Here is a 9,959-nt window from a genome sequence, read left to right on the forward strand (position 1 = left end):
TTTTTAACATCTGATTTAGTAAGAAGGTGTTAATTTTAGTCTTTTATAAGTAGGTGGATAAGTAGACATACTATTTTGAAATAACTTAAAATTTACAGAAAAGTTGCAAAGGCTGAACAGAACGTTCCCACGTACTCCCACCCAGTCTCTACCATCATTAGCATATCACCCTGTGATTTTGTCAAAACTAAGAAACCAACATTGATATGTTACTGTTACTTACAGTCCAGGTTTTGCTTGAATTTCAGTATTTTTCCATTAATCCAGGGTGCTACGTTACACTTCCACTTGTTTCTCATAAATCTCCAGTCTCCTCTGGTCTGACAGGTTGTCATTCTTGCCTTGCCTTTGATGACTTAAGAGGAGTACTGACTGGGTATCCTTTAAAATGTCCCTCTAAAGTTTGTCTGGTTTTTCTTGTGATTAGACTGAGTATGAGTTTCAGAGCAAATACCACAGAAGAAAAGTGCCCTTTTCACAGAAATTGCCTGAAATCACCATTGTAGTTCAGTTTTTTTCCCCTTAATCTACTCCATTCTTTGTCAGCAAGTCACTAAGTGTAGCTCACCTTCAGAGTTGGGACGGGGAGAGTTAAATTCCAGCACCCTGTGGGAAAAGGCTGTCTACACAGATTTGAATTCACTTGTAGATTTATCTCCTATTTATTTACACTTGTATGGACTTCTGCATATTTATTCTTTAAGTCATAGTTGAATGCTATGTTATTTTCTGCTCAAACTTCCAACTTTGGCCATTGAGCGTCCTTTTCAGATTGACTCTTAACCTTTGACTTGCCTCCATTCTCTGGTAGATGATGGAGAAAGGAAAGGAAGGAAGAATTGTTGGAGGTTTATCATCAGGTAGGTGAGGGAATAAAATCTAGACCTTGGTGATGGTGATAGCTTTGACTTTAAATAGGAGCCTAGACAGTTAAATATAATATCAGTAAGAATTAATTCAGGTGGCATTAGAGCCAACACAGTTTTGTTTTTTCCCAGCCACATTGAAGCACACGGATGCTTACGAGAGGGTGTTGTAGCATTGCACATGGTTAAAAGATGAACATGTGATACTAATAGTTTGCAAATGCCTGTATTTAGCAAAGTAAACATACTAGCATAAGAAAATAACGATAATTGGTAACTTATACATAAATGAATAATTAAAATATACATAAGAAGAAGAAAGCTATATACATTATTCAGTTGAATAAGACCTGGATTTGAAGGCAAAATGTATGTAGGACAGCCCCTTTCACATAATCTCAATCTAGTGGGGAAATGGTCTTATTTATAGAAGCAATAAAGTCTCTGCTAAAGTGGGAAGAAAATCAGTCTTGTATGAGTGAAGAGGCAAACTCTAAGGAATTGACTTGAGCAGTCTTGAAGGACAGGTTTACTGATGAATAAGGTGAGCTAGTTTGTGAAGCCTCGAGATTTGGTTGTGTTTTAGGAGATCCAAAACACTCTCGTGGTTTAAAACCTTAGAAAAAGAAGGAACCAAGTAATAATGCTGTCAGAAATAAACTGCACCACATTGAAAAGTGCTTGAAAACAGTGATAATTAAAGACCTTAATCGGGCAGTCAGAACAAAGAGTTTTGTACCTACCCACAAACTGAAACATCTGTGACCTGCCTGTTCTCTGTGGCATTATCAGAGACTGAGTACCTCCAGCCTGAATGTAATATGAAGTGAATGGGTATGATCCCAGTGGTGGATTTGGCAATGATACTTCATTTCTATCTGTACTCTTCTCCTGGAGTCAGAGCCAGATTTGAATTTTTACTTCATGGAACCTGTATGACATTGGACATTTTTATGACTAGCGTATGAGTATACAGCAAATAACTGAATATTACTCCCTATTCGTGGCCTCAGATATTTCGTATGGTAATACTAAAGTATTCCTACTCACCCCTTTCTATAGCACCAGATCCATTAAACTGCCTACTGTGTGTCTTCTTTTTAAATGTCAAACTGTTTGAACATATCTAAATTCTACCCATGCAATCTGTCCATCAAAACTAGTATGTTTCACATTGATAAACAACATTATCAGTGATGTAGGATGGAGGGTCCTCTTAGATTTCTCTTTTGCCTTCCCACCTCAAATAAATCTGACTTAACTTTGAATCAGAGAAGGCAATGGCAGCCCACTCCAGAACTCTTTACTGGAAAATCCCATGGACGGAGAAGCCTGGTAAGCTGCAGTCCATGGGGTCACTAAGCGTCAGACACGAGTCAGCGACTTCACTTTGATTTTTCACTTTCATGCATTGGAGAAGGAAATGGCAACCCACTCCAGTGTTCTTGTCTGGAGAATCCCAGGGACGGCGGAGCCTGGTGGGCTGCTGTCTATAGGGTCACACAGAGTTGGACAACTACAGCGACTTAGCAGCAGCAGCAGCAACCTTAAATCAAGGGTTCTCAAGCCCACAGTGCTCCACTACTGCTACCAGTGTCTTGGTTTATGGACTAAGATATTAAAGTTGGCTCTTAATGATTATTGGGCCTCCAGGCTGGCATATGGCATATGCAGATGGTAAAGAATCCACCTGCAGTGCAGGAGACCTGGGTTCGATCCCTGGGTCAGTTGCTTGGAGAATCCCATGGACAGAGGAGCCTAGCAGGCTACAGCCCTTGGGGTTGCAAAGAGTTGGATACAACTGAGTGACCAACACTCACTCACTCCCCCTCTGACATTTAGTAGAGGTCTTCCACAGTGTTTGCTAAATGATACTTAACCAAGTAGTTATTCTTTCAGTACTCAGTTATTCTTTCAGTACTCATATAAGCTGTTTATGTTCATGTAATTTCCTTGTTTAAAAATTTTCCTATGGTTTTCAGGATTAAACTAAAATCTTTTCTGACTACCACACCTTCCCTTCCCCCTGCCAGTTCCAGCAGACTTGAGCACAAAGCCTATATAGCTATCCCCGTGAGCCATGCTGACTGCTTGTGATAAATTTCCATCTGTGCAAGTTTCCTGTGCCCTGTACACATCTCATTACCATCCCTTTTTCACTTGATCTTCATGACTTGATTCAAAACACTCAGATGCACACCCTGATTCCTGAGTTTCCATAGTTCAGGTGAATTTCTTGAAAGTCTTTTACCCAGTATTTCTAGCTCTTTCAGCATTCTATAGCTAGCACCATGTTTGACAAAGGAATAAATATAAATATGTTTCTTAGAGTTTAGTCAGTTTTTTCCTCCAATACTAATAAATGCTTATTCTTTACTGGAAAACATTTGGTTGCAGGAGTTTTCTTTCTGAAGTTATGATAGCCAGTTAGCAAACTGGACACTTTTGATTTTTTTTTCCAGTTGAATAGTTCCATTTCATCACAAGCTAATAAGGTTTGCATTTACTCATCCAGCTATGCTTCAGTGTAGTATAGAATCTGTAGAAATTGCATGTAAACACTGTTTATTGCCCTTGATGTATGCCAACATAAAAGGGTTAAGTCACTCAGACACCTCCAACTCTTTGCGACCCCATGGATTGTAGCCTGCCAGGCTCCTTTGTCCTTGAAATTCTCCAGGCAAGAATACTGGAGTGGGTTGCTTTTTCTTTCTCCAGAGGAACTTCCGAACCCAGGGTTTGAACCCAGGTCTCCTGCATTACAGGCAGATTCTTTACATCTGAGCCAGCAGGGAAGCCCGGTAAAACACCAACTTAGGTTTATGCAAACAGCTAAGAGAAGATTTCCATGGGGTCACAAAGAGTTGGACACGACTGAGCAACTGAACTGAACTGAAGATTGGAAATCAAGCCTTACTGGTATATGTTTTGAAATTTGTTTAGTTTCTTTTTATATTCCCGAAGATGGAAGCACAGAATTATTCTGATCCCAGGGATGGGGGAGCCTGGTGGGCTGCTGTCTATGGTGTCGCAGAGTCGGACATGACTGAAGCGACTTAGCAGCAGCAGCAAGAGAATTTTAGTAAGCTATTGGTTTATACCTAACGTCTGCAAAAATACCAACCTAAGCAAGTTTGCTTATGAATTGGTAAATTGAATTCCTTTAGAATGTATAACTCTTGGAACTAAGTTAAAAATTAGCCTTTGCATTCTTGTGTAGGAACACAGGTCAAAATGGTTTTGTGTTTATTAAAATATTGTCATATGTTTACTTAAAATTTAGAACAGTAAACATAGACTAGTTACAATCGTATTTAATAGGTTTTGAGGCCCTAAAAGCTTTTAATAGAAAATAGCATAAAATACTATCGATTGATAACTACACCAGTGAAGTTCATTTTATTGGCAAAGATGATTTGGACATTTATTATAAGAAATGTAAATTAGGAGTTATTTGCTCTTTAGTGAACTAAAGACCTGAAAAAACATGAAAGTGATGTGGATGACACAAATCTGATGAATTAGTAATTACATTAATCCTCTTAATGACATTATTACCTCTAATTATTCAAATCTGCTGAAAATGTTGCCTTTTCAGTGTTTAAATACTTCAAATCAGAATTCTGAGCAGAAAAGATAAATCATCTTATTGTAATTTGGATTATGTGGCTATTAGAGCTTAAGAATTTTAATGTGATACTAGTGACCATGATCAGAGAAGGTTAAATATTTGCACCTTTGTAAATGGTGTGGTTGGAATTAGAGAATTGCATTGCTGTGTATCACACTGTTCTTAATACATAAGAAGCATCGAAAAGGAAAGGTCGCAAAGTGTTCTCGTTAATTCTCTACCAGAAATGAAGACCATGTAAGTACTTCTCAGGCTGCATAACCCGGTGCTGCGGCACCTGCATTACTAAAACCCTGCAATAGAAAAAATGCCAAGAGGATATTGGGACAATTCACTTGTAATATTTTCCCCAAATTATGGAAATGAATCTAAAACAGTTGATGTAAAATCCTTGAGCTTAAATGCTGCTCACAAAGCATTCCATATCAAGGTCTAAGCCTAGACATGGAAATTTAAGCAGATCTATTCATAATCAAGTTGTTGAAAGCCTGTGACGAAGATGAAAAGCAGCCAGAGAAAAAGTCGTTTATATAGAAATAATAAGGATGACAGCCAGTACTGTCGAAACAGTGAAAAACAAGATCATGCAGTATCTTTAAAGGTATTTTAAAAAATCAGCCTATTCTATATATACCCGTTCAAATGTATAAACTTTGTAACTTCTCCAAAGCTGAATCTCTAATACAAAAATTAGATTTTTTTTTTTTTGGCAAAAGAAAATTGATATCAGATGGAAATTAGATCTATACAGTAATAGCACAGGAAGTGTTATGTGGTTAAATACAGGTTTGTTTTTTAAGTCACTAAAAGATAATTGTTTAAAGCAAATAGACTGTGAGACTTAGGTGCAAGTAAACAGCAGAAGTTGCTCAGGTCAAAATGGGGGAAATGGAAGTGAGCTATTTGTAGGGTTATAAACAAAGTTGTACATATCTTGAAGGTACTTTGAGAATATGTATGCTATAAAGGCAGCCACCGAACATAACCAGGAGTTACACATAATACACTTGAAAAAAATGGAATCACAAATAATGCAAAAGGAGGCAGAAAAAAGAAACGTGATGGAAAATAGTAGGTTTGAGCCCAACCACTTTTCAAACACTCCCCATAATAAAAGAGACTGTCAAACTAGATAAATGGAGCAAGACCCATATGCTCTTAAAAGAAATCTATTGTGAACATAAAGATACAAATAGGTTAGAAGTGAAAGGGTGGAAATAATGTAGTAAAAACTGATGAAAGAATAGGAATAAATCATGTATGTCAAAAGCATAATCAATCATAAGCATTTATGTGTGTAATAGTTGAAAACATGAAACAAAACTTGATAGAACTGTATGGCAAAAATGGGGAGATAAGTCAACTTGACCTAATTGACACAGAACTCACTAGCAACAAAAAACACTCTTTCAAATACACTTGGGAAGTTGATGTGTGCTCTATTTGATTCTGTTTACATGAAGCTTAGTTCAGTTTGGTCACTCAGTCGTGTCCGACTCCTTGCAACCCCATGGACTGCAGCACTCCAGGCTTCGATGTCCATCACAAACTCCCTGAGCTTGCTCAAAATTCTCTGTCAAGTCCGTGATGCCATTCAACCATATCTTTCGTTGTCCCTTCTGCTTTCAGTCTTGCCCAGCATCAGGGTCTTTTCCCAATGAGTCAGTTCTTTGCATCAGGTGGCCAAAGTACTGGAGTTTCAGCCTCAGTCTTTCCAATGAATATTCAGGACTGATTTCCACTAGGATTGACTGGTTTGATCTTGCAGTCCAAGGGACTCGCAAGAGTCTTCAACACCACAGTTCAAGAGCATCAGTTCTTCAGCACTCAGCTTTATAGTCCAACTCACATCCATACATTACTACTGGAAAAACCATAGCTTTGGCAGGCCTTTGTTTGCCAAATAATGTCTCTGCTTTTTAATATGCTGTTTAGATTTGTCATATTTTTCTTCCAAGGAGCAAGCATCTTTAAATGGCTGCAGTCACCATCTGTAGTGATTTTGGAGCCCAAGAAAAGAAAGTCTGTCACAGTTTCCATTGTTTCCCCTCCTATTTGCCATGAACTGATGGAACCAGATGCCATGATCTTTTTTGACTGTTGAGTTTTAAGCCAGCTTTTTCACTCTCACTTTCATCAAAAGGCTCTTTAGTCCCTCTTTTTCTGCCATAAGGGTGGTGTCTGCATATCTGAGGTTATTGATAGTTCTGGCAATCTTGATTCCAGCTTGTGCTTCATCTAGCCTGGCATTCACATGATGTACTTTGCATATAAGTTAAATAAGCAAGGTGACTATACAGCCTTAATGTACTCTTTTCCCAATTTGAAACCAGTCTGTTTTTCCATGTCTGGTTCTTACTTGCTTTTTGACCTGCATACAAATTTCTCAGAAGGCAGGTAAGGTGGTCTGGTATTCCCATCTCATCAGAATTTTCCACAGTTTGTTGTGATCCACACAGTCAAAGGCTTTGGAGTAGTCAGTAAAGCATAAGTAGAAATTTTTTTGGAACTCTTGCTTTTTCTATGATCCAACAGATCTTGGCAATTTGATCTCTAGTTCCTCTGCCTTTTCTAAATCCAGCTTGAAAATCCAACAGTTTTCGGTTCACGTATTGCTGAAGGCTAGCTTAGAGAATTTTGAGCATTAGTTTGCTAGCATGTGGGATGAGTGCAATTGTGGGGCAGTTTGAACATTCTTTGGGATTGGAATGAAAACTGACCTTTTCCAGTCCGGTGGCCACTGCTGAGTTTTCCAAATTTGCTGCCATATTGAATGCAGCATTTTCACACCATCATCTTAGGATTTGAAATAGCTCAACTGGAATTCCATCACCTCCACTGGTTTTGTTCATGGTGATGCTTCCTACGGCCCACTTGACTTCACATTCCAGGATGTCTGGCTCTAGGTGAGTGATCATCTTGGTTGTGAAGCTCTTTTTTGTACAGTTCTATGTATTCTTGCCACCTCTTTTTAATATCTTCTGCTTCTGTTAGATCCACACCATTTCTGTCATCTACTGTGCCCATCTTTGCGTGAAATGTTTCCTTGGTATGTCTAATTTTCTTGAAGAGATCTCTAGTCTTTCCCAATCTATTGGTTTCCTCTATTTCTTTGCACTGATTGCTGAGGAAGGCTTTCTTATCTCTCCTTGCTATTTGGAACTCTGCATTTAGATGGGTAGATCTTTCCTTTTCTCCTTTGCCTTTACTTCTCTTTTCTCAGCTATTTGTAAGGCCTCTTCACGCAACCATTTTGCCTTTTTGCATTTCTTTTTCTTGGGGATTGTTTTGATCACGGCCTCCTATACAGTGTTACAAACCCCATCCATAGTTCTTCAGGCACTCTGTCAGATCTAATCCCTTCACTTCCACTGTATAATCATAATGGATTTGATTCAGGTCGTTTAATGGTTTAATGGTTTTCCCTACTTTCTTCAATTTAAGTCTGAATTTTGCAATAAGGAGTTAGTGATCTGAGCCAGTCAAAACTATTCACCTAGAAATATAAGTAACTTAGTGGAATAAAGTAAGAGATTACAGAAAAGAATACACCCTTAATATCTTTGGGGGGAATAATTTTATATATATAGAAAACTTGCCAAGATAATAAGAGTTCCTATACCCTTAATATTTGGCATAATTTGCAAGAATACAAGAAACCAATATTCACACATTACTGTTAACTCCAGATTTCCTTTAATTTCTACCAGTTTACCAGGTATTCTACAGAATACCTGACCACCAGAGTACTTTTCCAGTATTCTGTAGCTGCTAAGTCGCTTCAGTTGTGTCCGACTCTGTGCGACCCCATAGACGGCAGCTCACCAGGCTCCCCTGTCCCTCGGATTCTCCAGGCAAGAACACTGGAGTGGGTTGCCATTTCCTTCTCCAATGCAGGAAAGTGAAAAGTGAAAGTGAAGTCACTCAGTCGTGTCTGACTCTTAGCGACCCCATGGACTGCAGCCTAGCAGGCTCCTCCATCCATGGGATTTTCCAGGCAAGAGTACTGGAGTGGGGTGCCATTGCCTTCTCCGGGTATCCTGTAGAATGACCTTCATTTGGGGTTTATCTGTTACTTTCTTTTCATGATTAGACTGGGGTTATGGGTTTTAGAAAGGTTACTGTAGGAATGAAGTGCCTTCCTCATCACATATCAAGAGATATATCCACATGACATTACTGGAAATGTTAACCATCACTTTGTTAAGACAGGGTTTGCCAGATTTCTCCATTATAAAGGTACTACTATTTTCTTTTTAATACTATATTCTTTGGAAGCACAGGCATACGTTGGAGATACTGCTGGTTCAGTTCCAGACCACCACAGTAAACCAGGTATCACAGTAAAGCGACTCACATAAACCTACTGGCTTGCTAGTGCATATAAATTATGTTTACCCTATACCAAAGTCTGTTAAGTGTGTGATATTATGTCTAAAAGGACAATATACATACCTTAAGTCTAAAATACTCTTATTTTTAAAAATACCATTTTCTGATGGTGCAGGATTGCCACCAATCATCTATCTAAAAATGCAGTATCTGAAACTCAAAGCACAATAAATGCCTGAAAGTCATGAAGTCAAGCATACTCTCAATAAGGGGGACTATGTTTCAGTTCCTGGAGAGGGGAGTATCTACATATATTAAGCAGGCTTGCCTCTTTTTTACTCATTTATTTACTCATTTATATCAGTATGGGCCTGTGTATATTTACATTTGAATTATATTCAGGATTCCATTATTTTATTGGTCCGATTGTTCCAATTAGCCATTGGGAACTGTTTTACGTTGACTCCTGTGTTTTTGACATATCACCATCCTTTTGTCTTTTGAGCAGTCTAATTTTTGATAATACAGATGTTGTAGGCTCATATCTTCCCTGTCTCAGCCATCAATCAGTCATTTCTCCAAGGAGTTCTGGTGGTTCTTATTGAAGAATGATATTTAGAAAGTAAGATCTAGATTCTAGGCTATATAGAAATTTAGTATATGATAAATGGTATTTAAGAGAAGAATTATGATTTACTTAATAAATAGTGCTAGTTAGCTTAATAAGGTGGAAGTTTAACTTTTTTAATAAAAATTAAATCTATTTGATTAAACATTATTAAAGCAGTATTTTCCAAAATGTAATGAGTATAGAAATTAAGGAGAAACACTAACTTTCTTAAGCAATAATCCTAAAATCATAAAGGGAAAGATGAACATTTTACTGAACAAATTTTCTACATATGGTAGTAAACATGACACACAAAAAAGAAAAATGATAGGGTAGGAAAATAAGAAACAGGTGATGGGTATCTAAATATCCAAAGAGCTCCTGCGAATTAATAGTATAATGATAATCCAATGGGCAGTGCACAAAAATCAACGAGGAAGTTAATAGACATGTGAAAATGGATTTAACTTTACTAGTTAGGGAGATCCAAACTAACAGTAAAATATATTTTACTCAGATT

The sequence above is a fragment of the Bos indicus genome, chromosome 3, assembly GCF_029378745.1.
Source record: "Bos indicus isolate NIAB-ARS_2022 breed Sahiwal x Tharparkar chromosome 3, NIAB-ARS_B.indTharparkar_mat_pri_1.0, whole genome shotgun sequence".
Classification (NCBI taxonomy): Eukaryota; Metazoa; Chordata; class Mammalia; order Artiodactyla; family Bovidae; genus Bos; species Bos indicus.